Source organism: Vicugna pacos, unplaced genomic scaffold (genome assembly GCF_048564905.1).
Source record: "Vicugna pacos unplaced genomic scaffold, VicPac4 scaffold_19, whole genome shotgun sequence".
Taxonomy (NCBI): domain Eukaryota; kingdom Metazoa; phylum Chordata; class Mammalia; order Artiodactyla; family Camelidae; genus Vicugna; species Vicugna pacos.
Window position 1 is genome coordinate 29,780,292 of NW_027328740.1, and position 19,034 is coordinate 29,799,325.

Below are 19,034 nucleotides of genomic sequence, written 5' to 3' on the forward strand. Positions count from 1 at the left end.
CCCATTCACATTGGTGGAGACAAATTACCTTGCAAAACTGGACATGGGAAAGGCACTTGCCTGATTCCAAATACCCACCTGTCTTTACACATTTCCTCAATGTGTAAACTGAGTCTCAAGGGATATCAGATAAAAGAAAGGGTTCACTATACCAGTGACAACAGTGGCATTAACTTCCAGAGAAGTCTAAGAAGTGACAATGAAAGCATATCTTTATCCAGACAGTAGCAACTGGAAAATGACATTTTGAAATATTATCAGAGGAAGCTTAGGTAAGTACAACCAAAAATTGTGCAATATTGCAAACTACCAGAAAACAAAAGCAAGGGCTCCAACTCCAGAAGTGTTATTTAGTGTCATCAGAGCAATAATTTACCAAGATCATGACCAATCACTGTAACATTATAATGCACGCACACACACAGTTACACAGCCACAGACACCAAAACAGACACAGACACACACGAATAAGCACACGCACACAGACACACAATGTCAACCGTGCAGAAAACAAACCAAAGTCATGGTATATTGCCATATAACTAATAGAGAATCCAAATAGGTGTCATAAAGAAACTCAATACAAAAAACAAAACTCAGATAGCAGTTTAGTGAGCTTAGGAATAAATCAAATGATGATAAGGAATACATTACCAAAGAGACTGAAACTAAAAAATAACCAAATATTATTGGAGGACCAAATGAACTTAATAACTGAGATGAAGAATGCAAGAGAAAGCATTGGGAGCAGACTGCTTTTGTGGAAGAGACTTTAGCAAACTCACCAATACAAAACTTGAAATGATGGAGGAGCGCAGGGATACAAGATATTAAAAAGTGAGGAAATTCTACACTAGCCAACAGACTTCTTCAGGAAGTGCACTTTAGAGTGAAATCCTGGAGGGAGAAGAAAGTTAGAAGGTAGCTGATGATTTAAAGAAGTAATAGTTGATAACTTTCTGAACCTGTGTAAGGAACTGATATACAAGTCCATGAGCCAAAAAACACCAATAAGTTTAAGGCAAAGAGAACTCCTTCAATATACATCATATGCAAGTTGGCTAGTCAATGACAGAGGAAAATTTTAAAGGTAGCCAAAAAATGTTATGATAATCTACAAAGGAACCCCCATTAGACTTTCAGCAGATTTCTAAGCAGGAAACATAGGCCAAGTTTAAATTAAATGGCATTTTCAGACTACTGAAATAAGAAATCTCTCACCCAAGTATACTCTACCTTGCACAGTTATCACTTAGATATAAAGTGAAAATAAAGACTTTACCAGATAAACAAAACATGAATGAGATGAAAAATACAAAACTGAGACACCTTACATGGGGTACAGAAAAGAGCTCTTCTGAGAAAAATATAATGGCAAAAATATGCATAACATTGAACAAAATGCTAAGCAGACACGAGAAATTTACAACTGTTTCTTTGGGTATGTTCTTAAATGCTATTATAATATATGGATTAATGAGAGAAAAATAGGATATCAGGGGCAATAAATATATATACATCAATCTGGTAACATGTTCACAAGAGTAATAGAAATTATTTGAGTCAGAAATCATAAAAGGTAAAGAGTAAAAATATATCAATATTAAAGGAAGCGTCTATCAGTGGAAAAATTACTAAATTATACATGAGATGTTTTATTTTTAATTGAAGTAGAGTAAATGTATTATATTGTGTAGTTTCAGATGTACAGCATAAAGTTTCCAAACTCTTTGTGGATTATATTGCATTATAAATTATTAGAATACCTTTAACATTCAATTATTATAAGTTATTATGTATAATTCCCTGATCTATACAGATTATCCTTGTTGCTTCTCTCGTTTATGTATACTACTTTATATGTCTCAATATAGTACCATAAAATTGTCCTTCCCTTCCACTTTGGTAATCATAAATTTTTTCCCATATCTTTCAGTCTGTTTCAGTCTTGCCTATCTAATCTCTCTCTCTTTACCCTGTCTCTATCAATCAATCTATCTATCTATCTATCTTTCTATCTATCTATCTATCTACCATGTATCTATGTGTCTATCCTTCTATTTATCTGTCATCTATCAATAGATACCTATAGATAGATGTACATAGATATTTGTTATTCTTTAGATTCAACATATTAATTATATTAGATACTTTTGTCGTTGTCTAATTTTCTTCACTAAGCACAAAATTTACTAGGTCCATTCAGGATGCTGAAATAGCAATGTGTTGTACTTTTTAATGTCTGATTAATATTCCATTGCATATTCATAGAATCATGATATCTTCTTAAGTCCATACTCTACTATGGACTCTTGGATTGCCTCCCAGTCTTTCATGTTAAAAACAGTGCTATTGTGAACATTGTTTCTTCTCAATTTAGGGTTCTTTCCCCAGATTTTTCCTAGGAGAGGTATTTCTGTTTCATATGGTAGTTCTGTTTTAGGTTTTAAAGAAATCTGAATACTGTTTTCCATAGAAGCTGTACCAATTTACATTCCTACCAATTGTATACAAGAGATTTCTTACCTCCACATCGTCTCCAACACTTTCCATTTGTAGACTATTTGATAATAGCCATTTTACCAGTGTGAAGTGATACCTCATTGTGGTTTTGATTTGCAATTACCTAATAATTAGTAAAGTTGAGCAATTTTATCACCTGCCCATTACTCATCTGTAAGTTTTCTTTGGAAAAATATTAACTCAGTTACTCTGCTCTTGTCTTTGATTGGGTTTTTGCTTTTCACAATGAGTTGTGTAAACTAAATCCATGTTACTTCTATTAAAACCTGGTCACTTGAATTATTTGCCAAAATGTTCTCCAATTAACAGACAGTGTTTTCATTTCATTCATTGTTTCCTTAGCTGTGCAGAAGTTTTGAAGTTTGTTTCGGTCTCATTTGCTTATTTTTGCTTTTATTTCTTTTGCATTAGGAGACTGATATAAGAAAATATTCCTATGATATTTTACCAATATGGTATCACCTATATTCCCTTCTATCAGTTTTATATGATCAGGTCTTACATTTAAGTCCTTAATACACTTGGAGTTTATTTTTGTATATGATGTCAGGGAATGCTTTCATTTCACTGTTTTACATGTATATGTCCAGCTTTCCCAACACCAAACATTGACGAGACTGTCTTTATCCATTGTATACTTTTGCCTCTTTTATCATAGATTCATTGCTCATAGGTGTGTGGAAATGTTTCTAGGCTCTCTGTTTTTATTGATTATGTCTCTGTTTCAATGTCATGCTGATTTTATTACAGTAGGATTTTAGTATAGTAAGGTATCTGGGAGGGTTGTATCTCCAGATTTGTTGTTTTCTCTCAAGATCAATTGGACTATTTTTAATGGTTTCATGTAAAACTTAGAGTTATTTTTTCTGCTTCTTTGGAAAATTCTACAGCTTCATAACATTAATTTCACTAAATCTGTAGGTTTCTTTCTGTGTTACGGCCATGTTAACAATATGAACTCTTTCAATCCCAGGGCACAAGACATCTTTCCATTTCTTTGAATCATTTTTATATACTTTGTCAATGTTTTATTATTTTCAGTGTGTAGATCTTTCACATATGTGGTTACATTTATTCCAAGATATTCCATGGAATGGGATTTTAAATAGTATTGCTTTAAATGTCAGTTTTAGGGTATTTCATGATTAATGTGTAGAAATGCAAGAGACTTCTTTACTTTAAACTTGTACCCTGCTCCCTTACTGAAATTATTTATTATTCATAACAGTCAGTGTGGAGCCTTTAGGACTATCTGTGTAGATGATTATGCCATTAGTACTGGTGACAATTTTGCTTCTTTCTTTCCATTTTGTGTTTCTTTTACTTCTTTTTCTTTTCCTTTTCCTTCCTTGTATTACTATGGAACAGAAGTGGTGAGAGTTGGAGTCCTTGCCTTCTTCCCGAATTTACCCAGAAGGCTTTCAGCTTTTCCCTCTGAGTAGTATAAATTGTTATAAATGGCCTTTACTATGCTGCGAGATGTTCCCATTATACACACTTTCATGAGAGTTCTGGTCATGAATGTATGTTGAATTTTGTCAAATCCTTTTTCTGTGTGTATTGACCTGGTCCTGTGAATTTTGTCTTTCCTTTATTAGATATGTGTCATGCTGATTGACTTGTGTATTTTGAACCATTCTTGTGACTCTGAAAGAAATCCAACTGATCATCATGTATAATCGTTTCTATGTATTGCTGGATTGATTTGTTGATGTTCTTTTGAGGATTTTCAATGTATATTCATCTAGGATATTGGATTTTCATTTTCATTTTTTTTTTTTGGTAATGTCTTTGGTTTTGTTATCAGGGTAATGGTGGCCTAATGGAATAACTTTGGGAATTGTCCTTCCTCATTCATTTTTTAAACTAGTTGGGGGGAAAGAGGTTAAGTGAAGGCATTCAGGCATTTTGTTCAAGGGGTGTTTTCAAAATTATACATTTTATTTAGCTTATACTGATTGCTCTTTTCAAGTTTTCTGTTTTCTCTTTATTCAGTGTTGGTAGGCTGCACGTATCTAGAAATGTGTCCAATAGATTTCGGTCGCCCAAGTTGTGGTCACGTAACAGCTCATAGTGTTTTCATAATCTTTTTTGCATTTCTGTAATATCAGATGTTATTTCTGCTCTTTCATTTCTTATTTTGTTTGGGTCCACTCTGTGTATTTCTTGATAAGCAGGGCTAAATGCTTACCAGTTCGTTAATATTTTTAAGAAAATAATTGCTCATGACTTTAGGATATTTAACTTATTTTTTGATTTTTATTTCATTTATTTTAAACCTACTAATTAAAGATTTCTCATTCAAATGCCTTTGGGTTTTGTTCTTATTTCTAGTTATTTTGTGTGGTATGCTTGGTCCTTTGTGTGAGGTTTTTCTTGTTCCTTGTAGAAGGCATTAATTGTCCTAAATTTCTCTCATAGATTTGTCTTTGCTGCATCCCATACATTTTATGAAGCTATGTTTTCATTGTAATTTGTCTATAAGTATGATATTATTACCACTTTGATTTCATCTTTGACCTTGTTTTATTTTATTTTTTTAAAGAATGTTGTTTAATCGCATGTTTGGGCTTTTCTTGTTGTTTCTAGAGTTGATGCATTGTTTCATATTTATGTGTATGGAAAAATACTTGCTGTAATCTATACTTGCTTAAAGATCCTGAGGCACATTTCATGACATAATTTGTGGTTATTTCCTTAGATAACATCCTGTGCACACTTGAAAAGTTTATGTGTTCTGCTTTTCTGATTCAGTGTCCAATAACCCAGTTAGGTTTAAATGATCTAATATATTATTAAGACCTCTATTTCCTTACAGATATTCTTTCTGGATGATCTGGCTATCAGAATATTGAGGTGTTAAATTCATCTATTATTATTGTTTTATAATCAATTAATTCCTTCATGTCTACTAATATTTCTTTATATACTTAGAATCTATGGTGTTGGGTCCATATATAATTGAATGAGTGTAAACCCTATTTTAATATTGATCTCTTTTTCATTATATAATCTCAGATGTATCTTTCACTGTGGCCCTTACTTTGAAATGTATTTTGTATGACTTGAGCATTGCAATTTGCACTTTCTTATCATTTCCATGAAATGTCTCTTCCATCTACTTCCAGGCTGTGTTTATCTTCCACCATAAAGTGAGCCATTTTGGGGGTGGAGGCCAAAGTGGTGGAGTAGAAGGATGCTCGATACTCACCCTTTCCCACAAATGAACCAAGACTCACATCCACAGACTCACTCAGCTAACCAGAGATCCTGCAGAAATCTGGCAGAACATTGTCCACTTCAAAAGGTAAAGATGCATAAAATCTGGTAGGAGAAAAGGAAGAAAGAAAGAAGAAAAGGCAAAACAGAGTGGGACAGGTCCCTTGGGGAGGAAGCTGCAAAGATGGACTGGCACTCATTCACTCGGTCTCCCCTCTCCAACTGAGAGTTTGGCAGGATGGAGGGGGAGCCTCCAAGTCTTGGATCTTTACAGAGTATATGTTGACTGACAGAACTAAGTTAAACAGGCACAGACACCCAGCCCAAGATTCAGCCCCGACGATGAGGGCTGGGTCATGCTGCCTGAACTGGGTGGTGATGGGGATGGCTGCACTGCGGCAGCCCAGCAGAATTGAGTGGGTTTTGAGCCATGGCTGTGGGTGCACAGGGCAGAACAACATGGGCCCTCCATAAAACAACAGGGCAGATGTGCCCTGTTGGGGGAAGGGTGCAATCCCCATCTCTGAAACTCCACAAAAGTTTCTAGGTAAAGAGAGCTGGGGCTCAGACACAGCCACCATAGCCTCAGGTGCTTTGCACCCAGGCAGCAGTGGGGGCAAAACCTGCATCTACACCTAAGGACTTAGCAGCATCGAGGGCCAGACTGAGACTTGTCAACAGCATGAAGCAAATATGACCATTCTGTCCTGGTTCCTCAGAGAACTTGTCTGCCAAGACAAACAAGGAGGTGGATTTTGGCCCAGACCAGGTACAGGGCTGTTCCTCAGTCTTCCCTGAGCCCACTTCTGATTTGCAGACCTGAGGCAGAGCGCATACTGGCACAGAGCAGCAGAGGGATCGGCAACATGAGGGCGCGGGTGGCCCCTCAACTTTTGAGCTGGAATGCAGCCCCTGACCATGGTGCTGGGAGAGGGCGTGATGCACAATCCAGCCTGGTCAGTCTGCAACATCTGACTGCAGCATCGAGCAGGGCAGTGACAAGCCAGCCCACAGTAAAATGAGCTGAACTTGACCCAGTGTTGGGTGTAGGAGCGATCTGCTTGACAACATGCCCTGGGAGCAGCAAAGATGAGGGCTCCAATGAAGGGCCTCTGGAAACAGCAAACTGAGCTTCCAAAACAGGATGAATATAGAAAGACTTCACATTAAAAGTACACAGTCTCCAGGAGGACACAACCACCATCTTGTTTTAATCTGTTTTTACCGGTTCCATTTTCTATTACCCTCTTAATTTTTATTTCTTAGGCAATTATATATACCCCCATTTCAATCCTTTGAAATTTATTAAAATATTTTTATTATTATTATTTTTCAAAACTCTGCTTCAACTTGTTTTAATATTATTCAGTATACAACGTCTTCAAAGCTTTATCTCTCCCTTCTTTAAAATTCTTATTGTCTCTCTCTCTCTTTTCTATTTTCTAAGTTGTATTACTACCTAGGCATTAGGTAGATATTCTCATTTAGGACCACAGTAGATAACTGATACTCCATAAACCACAGTGCCAGAGAGGTAGAAGAAAGATGAAGAAACAGAGAAACCATTCCCAATTAAAAGAATAAGAGAAATCCCCTGAAAGAACGATCAGTGAAATAGACATCGATATCCTACTAGATGAAGATTTCAAAAATGGAGACATCTAAATACTGAAGGAAAGAAAATAGATAGTGTTTAGAGATACAAAACATGTCAAAAATGAAATGGAAGCTATAAAGAAGAGCCGAGTAGAATAGGTAAACCCATTGACTGAGATGAGGAATGATCTAAAGGGTTCACAATGCTGACTAGATAATGCGGAGTAACAAATTTGTGACTTAGAAGACAGGAAAATAGAAAGCACCCAATCAGTAGGGTGACAAGAGAAACAATGAGAAACAAATGGAAAAAGCGTAAGGGACCTATGGGATAATAGAAAGCATGCAAAACTTAGCATAATAAAAGTCCCAGAAGGGAAAGAAAGATCAAGGTGGATTGCAAAAGTTTTTGTTGAAATCATGACTGAAAACTTTCGAAACTTAAAGAAGGAATCAGATATCCAATACAGGAAGCTCAGGGTGTACCAAACAGGGAGAAGACAAATACACCCATAACAAGACATATAATTAAGGTGGCCAGAGTCAATGATAAAGATATGATCCTAAAGACAGCTAGAGAATAGCAAAGAGTGAGTTACAACGGAATCCCAATAAGGCTCCCAGCTGATTTCACTACACAAATACTACAGGACAGAAGACAGTGGCAAGATATATTTAAAGTCCTGAATGATAAAAATGTTATATCCTAGGATACTTTAACAGCAAGACTATCGTTTCTGGTAGAAGGAGACATAAAGTATTTTACAGACAAGAAAAAGCTTCAAAAGTTCAGCAAAACTAGACCCATGCAAAAAGAATTATTGAAATGTCTTCTTTAAAAAGAAAAGCAGCAGGATGCTACAGAAATGTGAAACTCACAGCTAGAAAGGTGATAACTCATGAATTACAAATAAAATAAACAGAAAATTTGAAAACAAGACATACAAAACATTGAGAGTGGGAGAGGGAGACAGGAAAATAGAGAATTTTTTTATCTTTCTTTTTAAAATGTTTTGTTATCGGTAGGATGGGTTTGAGATCATGTTACTATCCATTTAATAAAAGCAGTTATAGTAATGGTATAATGGACTTTTAAAAAAGGGTAACAAGTAGAAAAAAACTTATCAGGGAGTCACTAAACTAAAGAAAATTCATGACAATATAAAGGAAAATTACCAAACCATAAAAGGAAGATGAAAGAAACAAAGAGGAAATACCAAATCAACTGCAAAGATAAGGTCAAATTGGCAATAAACATAAGCCTATCATCAACTAATGTAAATGTTATTGGACTAAACGCTCCAGTCGAAAATCATAGAGTATCAGGATGGATAATAAAGCAAGATCCTTCAAATGCTGCATACAAGAGACCCACTTCAGAGAGAAGGACACATAAAAATTGAGAGTGAAAGGATGGAAAAGGGTATTCCATAAAATTTGAAAAGCCAAAAAGCAGGTGTTGCAGAACTGATTTCAGACAAAATAGTCTTTAAAATAAAGGCCATAAAGAAAATAAAGAAGGACGTTTTATAATGATTTAAGGAGTGATAGAATATGAGGATAGCACACTCGTTAATACATATGCACCAAATACAGGAGAACATAAGTACATAAAATAATTACTAACAGATTTAAAGTGGGATTCATATTTGGAGATTTCAACACTGCATTAACATCACTGGACAGATCATTGAGACAGAAAATAAATTAGGCAACAGAGAAGTTAAATAATACAATAGAATTATTAGACTTGGTGGATATTTTCAGAGCATTGCACCCCCCACAAAATAGGATATACATTCTTTTCAAGTGCACGTGGAACATTTTCCAGGATTCATGATGGACATGGGCACAAAAGAAACCTCAGCAATTTTAAGAAGATAGAATTTACCTAAAGCATGTTTACTGAACACAATGCCATGAAGCTAGAAATCAACACAGAGAAACAAAGGCGAACAAATGGAAAACATGGGGATTAAAAAATATGTTATTAAAAAATAAATGGGTCAATGAAGAAATCAAAGCTGAAAAAATAAAGTTCCTTGAGACAAAAGAAAATGAAAACAAAACCCCACAAAATTTATGGGACACAGCAAAAGCATTGCTGAGAGGGGTGTTTATAGTGATACAAGCCTTCCTCAAAAAAGAAGAACAACCAGAATTAAACAATTTAACCCATCAACAGAATGAACTAGGAAAAGAAGAACAAAAACACCCAAAAGGCAGCGGAAGGAATGAAACCTAAAATATTGGGGAGGAAATAAATAAAATAGAGATTAAAAAGACCATATGAAAATATCAACCAATTCAAAATCTGTTTTTTCCAAAAAGTGAGAAAATCCAAAAAACCTCTGGCCAAACTCAAAAAGAAGAAAAGACAGGGAGCACAAATTACCAAGATAAGAAAGGAGTATGTAGAAAATACCATAAAAAATTAGAAATACAGAATATCTTATGAGAATATTATGAAAATTATATTGAACCAAAAGTATAACCTAGAGGAGTTGGACAAGTTTCTGGAAACATACTGTCCACCAAGACTGAATCAATATATAACTAACCCATGGAAAAAGCAGAGCACTAGAAATGAAATCAAAATAGCAATATAAAACCTCCCTACAAATAGCAGTTCAGGACTGGATGGATTCACTGAGGAATTCAACCAAACATAAAAGAAGAATTCATAACAGTCCTTCTCAAAATCCCCAGATGATTGAAAAGGAAGGAATACTCCCAAAGTCTTTCTATGAAACCACAATCACCCTGATACCACAACCAGGGAAAGACACTACCAAAAAAGAGGATTATAGGCCAATATCACTGATGAACCCAGACGCCAAAATCCTCACCAAAATAGTAGCAAATAGAATCCAACAACACAGAATAAAGATTACACACCATGACCAAGTAGGGATGATGCCAGTGACACAGGGGTGGTTCAACATATGCAAATCAATCAAAGTAATACAGCACATCAACAAGAGAAAGAACCAAAACCACATGATCATCTCAAAAGGTGCAGGACAAGCATTTGATAAAATTCAACACCAACGTATTATAAAATCTCTCACCAAAGTGGGCATAGAAGGAATATATCTCAGCATCTTGAAAGCTATAGATAACAAACCTACAGCAAGAATAGTACTCAATGGTGAGAAAGTCAAACCCGTCCCACTAAAATCTGGATCAAGACAAGGATGCACACAATCACGACTGCTACTCAAGATAGTCTTGGAAGTCCTAGCCACAGCAATCAAACAAGAGAGAGAAGTAATTGGGATGTAAATTGGAAGGAAGAGGTAAAAGTCTCAGTATATGCAGAGAATATCTTACTATATATAGAAAACCCTGCAAGATCCGGACAAAATTTACTACAGCTGATCAAAGAAATAAACAAGGTAGAAGGTTACAAGATTAAGGTTCAAATATCAGTGGCATTTCTTTATGCTAACGATTTAGATAATACTATAGAGCTATAGTCAACATGACAGCACTGTATTGGTAGAATAACATACATATAGGTCAATGCAACAGAATAGGGAGCCCAGAAAAGAACCCACAATCGTTTGGTCAATTAATCTTCGACAAAGGAGGCAAGAATATACAATGGAATAAAGACAGTCTCTTCAGCAACTTGTGTTGGGAAAACTGAACAGCAGCATGTAATTCAATGAAGCTAGAAAACTCCCATGAAACTAGAGCACCATACAAAAAAATAAACTCAAAATAGATAAAGCACTTTAACATAAGACAAGATACAATAAACCTCCAGGAGGAAAATATAGGCAAAACGTTATCTGACATAAGTCTGGAAAATTTTCTCATAGAAGAAATAAAATCAAGAATAAACAAATAAGACTTAATGAAACTTACAAGCTTCTGAACAGTAAAGAAACTGAAAGTAAAACAAAAAGACAAACAACGGAATGGGAAAAAAATTTGCATATGTAACCGTCAAAGGCTTGATCTCCAGAGTATACAAGCAGATCATCCAACTGAATAAGAAAAAATAAACTACCTAATCCAAAATTGGACAGAAGACCTAAACAAGCAATTCTCCAAGGAAGACATACAAATGATCAAAAGGCACATCAGAAAATGCTCAATATCACTGATTATCAGAGAAATGCAAATCAAAACTGCAATGAGATATCACCTCACACCAGTCAGAATGGCCATCATTCAAATATCCACAATTTGACAAATTCTGGAGAGGCTGTGGATTTAAGGGAACTGTCCTTCACTGCTGGTGGCAATGCAGGTTGGTGAATCCACTGTGGAAAACAGGATGGAGATTCCTCAAAAGCCTAGGAATAGTCATACCATGTAACCCAAGATTCCCGCTTCTGGGCATAAATCCAGAAGGAACCCTACTCAGGTAGACACCTGCACCCCAATGTTCATAGCCAGCAATATTTACAATAGCCAAGACAAGGAAACAGCCTAAATGTCCATCAACAGTTGACTGGATAAAGAAGTTGTGGTATATTTATAGAATGGAATAGAAGTTATTCTTATAAACTGACAACATAATGCGATTTTCAGCAACATGGATGGTCCAGGAGAAAATCAGTCTAAGTGAAGTAAGCCAAAAAGAGATAGAAAAATACCATATGAGATGGCTCATGAGTGGAATCTAAAAACAAAACCAAACCAAACTAAAAACGCATAAATACAAAACAGAAATGCACTCGCAGGCAGAGAATACAAAGTTTAGGTTACCAAAGTTTGAGGTTGGTAAGAGATAAACTGGGAGGTCACAACTGTAGAATAGATAAACATGATTCTACTGTACAGCACAGGGAAATATATAAAAGATCTCACGGCAGCCCACAGTGGAAAAAATGGGACAACAAATGTATATATGTTAATTGTACCTAAAAAATTATGCTCTACATTGGAATTTGAGACAACTTTGTAAAATAAATAAAAATCAATTTAAAAAATATTAAAATAAAGAAAAAACATAATCCTAAATATTGCAAGTGTAAATATAAATTAGAGAGTAAAAACAACTATGCAAAAGCGTAATAAAACCAAAGATTTTGTTTTTTGTTTCTTTTTAAGATAAGCAATATCAAAAAACCTCTAGCCAGGTGAAACATGAAGAAAAGGGAGACGCTCCAAAAAAATAAATTCAGAAATAAATTTGTACAAATAACAATTGTTCCCTCAGATATACAAAAAAGGGATCATTTGGTCAACTCTTAAATGCCAATAAACTGGACAACTTAGAAGAAATAGACAAATGTCTAGAAATAGACAGGGATAAGGAGAAACAAATTATTTGAACAAACTGATTACAAGAAGAAAGATAGAATCTGCATTTAAAAAAATCTTGAAATATTAGGGCAGATATAAACAGCTCACGTGGAGAACTGTACAAAAATAAAAAGCAGAACTTATACTCTTCAAACTGTTCAAAAATAGTGAAGATGTGTGAAACTCCCAAATTAAATCTATGAAGCTTTCATTACCCTGAAAGCAAAGCCAACAATCAAAATACAAGCAAAGAGAATTTCAAGCCAATATCTTTGATTGATATAGAAAAAAAAGTCAAAAAATATTATTAGAAAACTAAATCCAGCAATACTTAAAGTGAAACATACAACATGATCAACTTTAATTCATTGCAGGGTCATAAGAGGGGTTGAAATTGCATGAAATCAATCAGTTGATTCACCACATTAACAAAAGCAAAAGGGAAAATGAAGTGGTCATCCCAATAAATCGATAAAAAGCATTTCACAAACTTCAACTTTTAGTCATTAAAACAGCAGCAACAACAACAACAAGAAAAACAGAATCAACAAAAACAGAAACCTCTTACCAAATTAGGATACAGGAAATATATCTCAACATAAATAAAGTCATTAATTACAGACAGACAACATAATATGCAAAAGTGAATAACTCAAAGCCAAATTAAGGAATAAATCAAGGATGCCCACTCTCACCATTTCTCTTAAACACATTATGGGAATTCCTACCAACAGTAATCGGACAAGAAAAAAAGTTATTCAAGTTAGATTGAATGAAGTAAAACTGTTATTATTTTAGATGACATGATAATCTATATAGAGAACCCTAAAGATTCTCCACACCATAACAATTAAAACTAATAAAGACCTTTAGCAAAGTAGGATGATTCATGATTAATATACAAATACTGTCACATTTCTTTACACTAACAGTGAAATATCCCATAATTTTAATAATTCCATATGAAATCAGATCAAATGAAAAACCTATGAAAAATCCAAAATAATAAAATGAATAGGACACTGATAAATAAATTTGAAGATGATGCAAAGAAATGGAAAGGAATCTCAAGGTCTTAGTTTAGAGGAATTAATATTAAAATATACATACTACAAAAGATGTCTACAGATATAAAGTGATTCAGATCGACCTACAAGTTATTTTCCACAGAGCTTAAATCTGTCCTAAGATTTGTATGGAACAGCAAAAGAACCAGAACTGCAAAAGAAACAATGAGGAAAAAGAACAAAGTTGGAGGCATAACCCATATCCCTCCCAGATCTCAGACTATATTACAGAAACAGTAATCGAAACAGCACAATGCTGGAAAACAAGCAAACATCTATATCACTGGAAACGAACACAGAGGCAGAAATAAAACATCACACCTATGGTCAACTAAACTATGACAAAGGAACCAAAAATATACAATGCCGAAAGACAGTCTTCAGCAAGTGATGTTGAGAAAGATAGACAGCTACATGTAAATCAATGAAATTAGAACACTCCCTCACACTGTACAAATATAAACTAAAAATGCTTTAAGTATCTGAATCTAATGCATGACACAATAAATGTCCTGGAAACTAACATAGGCAAAACAAGACATAAATTGTAGCGAAATTTTCTTATGTCACACTACCAAGCTGAAAACAAAAAAAAGCAAAATAATCAAACAGATCCAAATTAAAGTTAAAAGCTTCTCTACACCAAAATAAACAGAATGAAAAGATAAAATTCCAAATTGGAGAAAACATTTGGAAACAGTGCAATCAATAAGAGGCTAATTTCTAAAATACACACATCATTCATAAAACTCCATTTCAAAAATCTACGGCAACACAGCCAGAAAATGAGCAAAAGACAATTCCCTCAAGAAGACGCACAGACGACAAACAGGAGCATAAATACTTGCTCACATAGCTAATCATTATAAAAAGGCAAGACAAAAATATAATAATGTTTTAACTCACACTAGTGAGAAGGGCTGTCATCCAAATGTCTACAAATAATAAGTACTCGGGAGGTTGTGGAGAAAAAGGGACTCTCCAATGCTGTTGGTGGGATAAAAATAGGTGCAACCACTTTGGAAACAGTATGGAAGTTCCTTTAAATAATAAAGATAGCCCTATCATATGACACAGCAATCCCACTCCTGGGCATATAAAACATAAAACCTGAAAACAAAGAATCCTTGTGTAAAATATAAGAAGTACACTCTGACATTGGACTTAATTTGATTCTACATATGTCTCCTCTGGCAAGGGAAGCAGAAGCAAAACTAACAAAATATGATTGTATCACTCTAAACAGATTTACACTGCAGAAGAAATGAAAAATACAATGAAAAGTCAACCAACACAATGGGAGAAGTGATATTTTCCAATCAAGTGTTAATATGCAACTACATGGCAAAATCATACACCACCACAACAAAAATGACCAAACAATCCAATTAAAAAAATATACGCAAGAACTGGATAGATAGATCTGAATCAATTTTTTGTAGAAAACATACAGTTGACTAAATGACACATGAAAATATGTTCAGAGTTATAAATTATTAGGAAAGTCATAAACCAAAAATGAGACAAGACCTCACACTTGTCAGAAGGCTCTCATCAAAAAGAAAATATATAGATGTTGGTGAGATTGTGGAGAAAAAGGAACACCATGGACACTGTTGATAGGAATGCAAAGTATTGATTACACTGCATATATACATAAAATTTTCTTCATCAGTTTTCTGTCAAGGGATGTTTGGTTTGTAGGCCCCTGTCTGCACTAGAGAATAAGCCCATGGGCTGAACTGATAAACAAGGTGTGAGGAATGTCACATATAAAGTCTGGGTAGCAAATGGTCTTCTCAATATATCAAGTATGATTGGCTGGATATCCTATTCTGGGTAAGATCCTCAGAGGAGGGCTACCTAAGACAGGCACAGCCATCTGAATAAGAAATGATCTACTTAATGAAGTTCCGTGATGAACTTTAAAACAATCCTTGATCATTTAACATCCTGTGCTTACTGCAGGAGCATGGGGACATAAATAGTTTAAGATTATTAACATTGTTATAACTTAGATGATATGTGAGGCACTGTGCATGTCCTATATAAACCCTTTTTCTAAGAATCACTAAACAGTGAACTGCTTCGCTTCTGTCCACACAGTGTTTGTGTATATATGATATCGTGCCACTGACAGGGTAAATTTAATTTGTTGAGAGTTTCTTAAATGGATGTTGCATTATATATAATGCTCTTTCTGCACCTATTGAGATGATTATGTGTGTTTTATTTCTCATTCTATTAGTGTGGCAGGTCACTTTTATTGATTTGAATATTTTGACTTATCTTTAAACCCAGGGATAAATCCCTTTACATATGTATGTGTATGATACATTAAATGTGTTGTTGAATTCATTTTCCTTGTGTTATGTTGAGATTTTGGCACATAGGTTCATCAGGGATAATGTTCTATATTTTGCATCTAATGTCCTTTTTTATGCAAATAAAGATAGCATCATTAAACAACTTTGGAATCTTTCACCCCCTTCAAATTCTTGAAAGTTTTGGGGAAGAATTGGTGAAAAATTGTCTACAAATGTATGGCAGAATTCACCAGTAAAGTCATCTTGTAAACTTTTTCTAGTTTGGGAGGTTTGGATTACTGATTTACTCATACACACTTTTGATGTATTTAACTTTCTAATTTCTTCTTGATTCAGTGTTGGAAGACATATGTTTCTGGGGATCTGTCTTTTGTTCTAGGTCATTCAAATCGTTGGCTAGTGGTAATCTTTTATGATGCTATGCACCTCTACAACATCAGGAGTAATATCTTCTCTTTTATTTCTAATTATATTTGAGTCTTTATTTTCTTAGCCAATCAAAACATTTGTCCACTTTATGTTGAAATGAAACAGACTTAGGTATAATTTTTTTATCTTTTCAATTGTTTCTCTTGTTATTTTCTTTGCTCCCATTCATTCAAATTTCTTCTTTATTCTTTATGTTTTCTCCTAGATTTTTGATGTGTAAAGTTATGTAGTGTGAATCTTTGTATTTCTTTTATTATTAAATATTATTTATTTACTTATTTATTTCTTTATTTACATATTTATTCATTTATTTATCATTGAATTATGCCATTAACAATGTGTCAATCTGTGGTGTATTGCACAGTGTCCCCGTACAAGCATATATTTCTGTGCCTCTTAAACGTTACTTCACGATATTTAACTTACTGCCCTGTGTCATACAAAAGAAATTTTGAAAACATCTATTTTTGTATATAGTGGATAAAATTTATAAATATACAGCTCCCAAATATATCCTCTACCAGTCACTTTCTGCAGTAAACATAAGATTATTAAGTAAATCTGCAAGTGTGTTTCAGTTTTGTAGATGAAATCATAGTGTTCACATCCAAATTTTTTTTTTAAGTTCTACATATATCATGTCATGTGTTATTTTTCTTTCTGTTTCTGGCTATCTTCAATTACAATGACACTTATTGGAGCATCCATTTTGCTGCAAATGTCATTGTTTTATCATTTTTTATTGCAGAATATTATTCCATTGTGTAAATACAGCATAACTTCTGTATACTGTTATCTGTTGTTGGACAATTAGGTTGCTTCCATGTCGTGGCTGTTGTATATAGCACTGCTAAGAACATTGGGGTGCAGGTTTCTTTTTGAAATAAGGTTCCCTTTGATATATACCCAGAAGTGGGATTGCTGGATCATTTGTTAAGTTTATTTTTATACTTTAGAAGTATCCCCATCATGTTTTCCACAGTGACTGCACCAAACTACATTCCTACCATCAGTGTAGGAGGGATAACTTTCTCCACAGCTTCCCCAGCATTTATTGTTTGTGGACTTTTGAATGATGGCCATTGTGACTATTGGGAAGTGATACTTCATTAGAGTTTTGAATTGTCCTTCTCTGATAGTGATAGTGAGCAATTTTTTTCATATATCTGTGTGGCATTTGTATGTCTCTATTTGAGAATTGATTGTTTAGTTCTTCTGCCCATTTTCATATTGTGTTTCTTGTTTTTTTATATATTATTATTATTAGGTTGTATGAACTCTTTATATTTTGGAAACTTAGCCTTTGTCAGTTGCATCAATTCAAAATATTTTCTTTAAAACTCTAGGTTGTCTTTTTGCTTTGTTTGTGGTTCCACTTGCTGTGCAAAAGCTTATAAGTTTAATTAGGTCCCATTTATTAATTTTGCTCTTATATCCCTTACCTGGGTAGTCTATTCTAGGAGATCGTTGCTGAAATTTATGTCAGAGTGTTTTTCCTATATTTTCTCCTAGGAGATTTACTGTGTCTTGCCTTACCTTGTAGTCTTCAAGCCATTTTGAGTTTATTCTTGTGTATGGAGTGAATGATTTTTCTAGCTCCATTACTCTGATGCTGATATCCTGTTTTCCCAACACCTGTTGGTGAAGAGATGGTCTTTTCTCTGTCATATTCTTGGCTACTCTGTCAAAGATTAGTTCAACATAGGCATTTAGATTTATTCCTAGGCTCTCTATTCTGTTCCATTGGTCCATATGCCTGTTTCTGTACCAATATCATGTCATTTTGATTATTGTAGCTTTACAATAGTGTATGGAGACCTGGTGGTTTATTCCTCCAGCCTCTTTCTTTTTCTTTAATATTTCTTTGGAAATTATGGATCTTTTATGACCCTATGTAAATCTTAGGATCATTTGTTACAGTCCCAAAAAGAAAAGTTTTGCATAATTTGATAGGAAATCCCATTAAGTCTGGGGATTGCCTTTGGATGTATGACCATTTTAACCATTTTGTTTCTTCCATTATGAGATCATTGGGTATCTTTTCAATTCTTTTTTGATTTCCTCAATCAAAGTTTTCTAGTTCTCCATGTATAATTCATTCACCTACATGGTCAGATTTATTCTTAAGCATTTTATAGTTTTGGGTGCAGTTATAAAAGTGGTTGTCTCTATAATTTGTTTTCCTGTTGATTCAAAGGTAGTGTAAAGAAATGTGTCGGAGCCAGCCGACAATCGATCAGGTCCAGAAACCTGTGCTGCAGGACTGAGAAAAGAAAGACAAGACTAAAGACAAGACTAAAAGGTGGGGCTGAGAGGGTCTCACTCTAGCCCGCAAGATGCTAGGTCAAGAGTGGACCTCGAGTTTATTTCCAGCAGTTAATTTATATGCTTTTAACCCATAGGCAACGGTATCATAGGCAACGGTATTGTTTTTATGATCTATTAACCATAGGCAACGGTATCGTAGGCAATGGTATTGTTTTTATGATCTATTAACAATGTGTACTAAAATCACTAACTTGTGTATTGTTACATGCATCATTATTGTTTATAGTTCTCATCAATCAAGACTAACCGTTCCCCAAGAGCCAACATCATTAATTACGGTTAT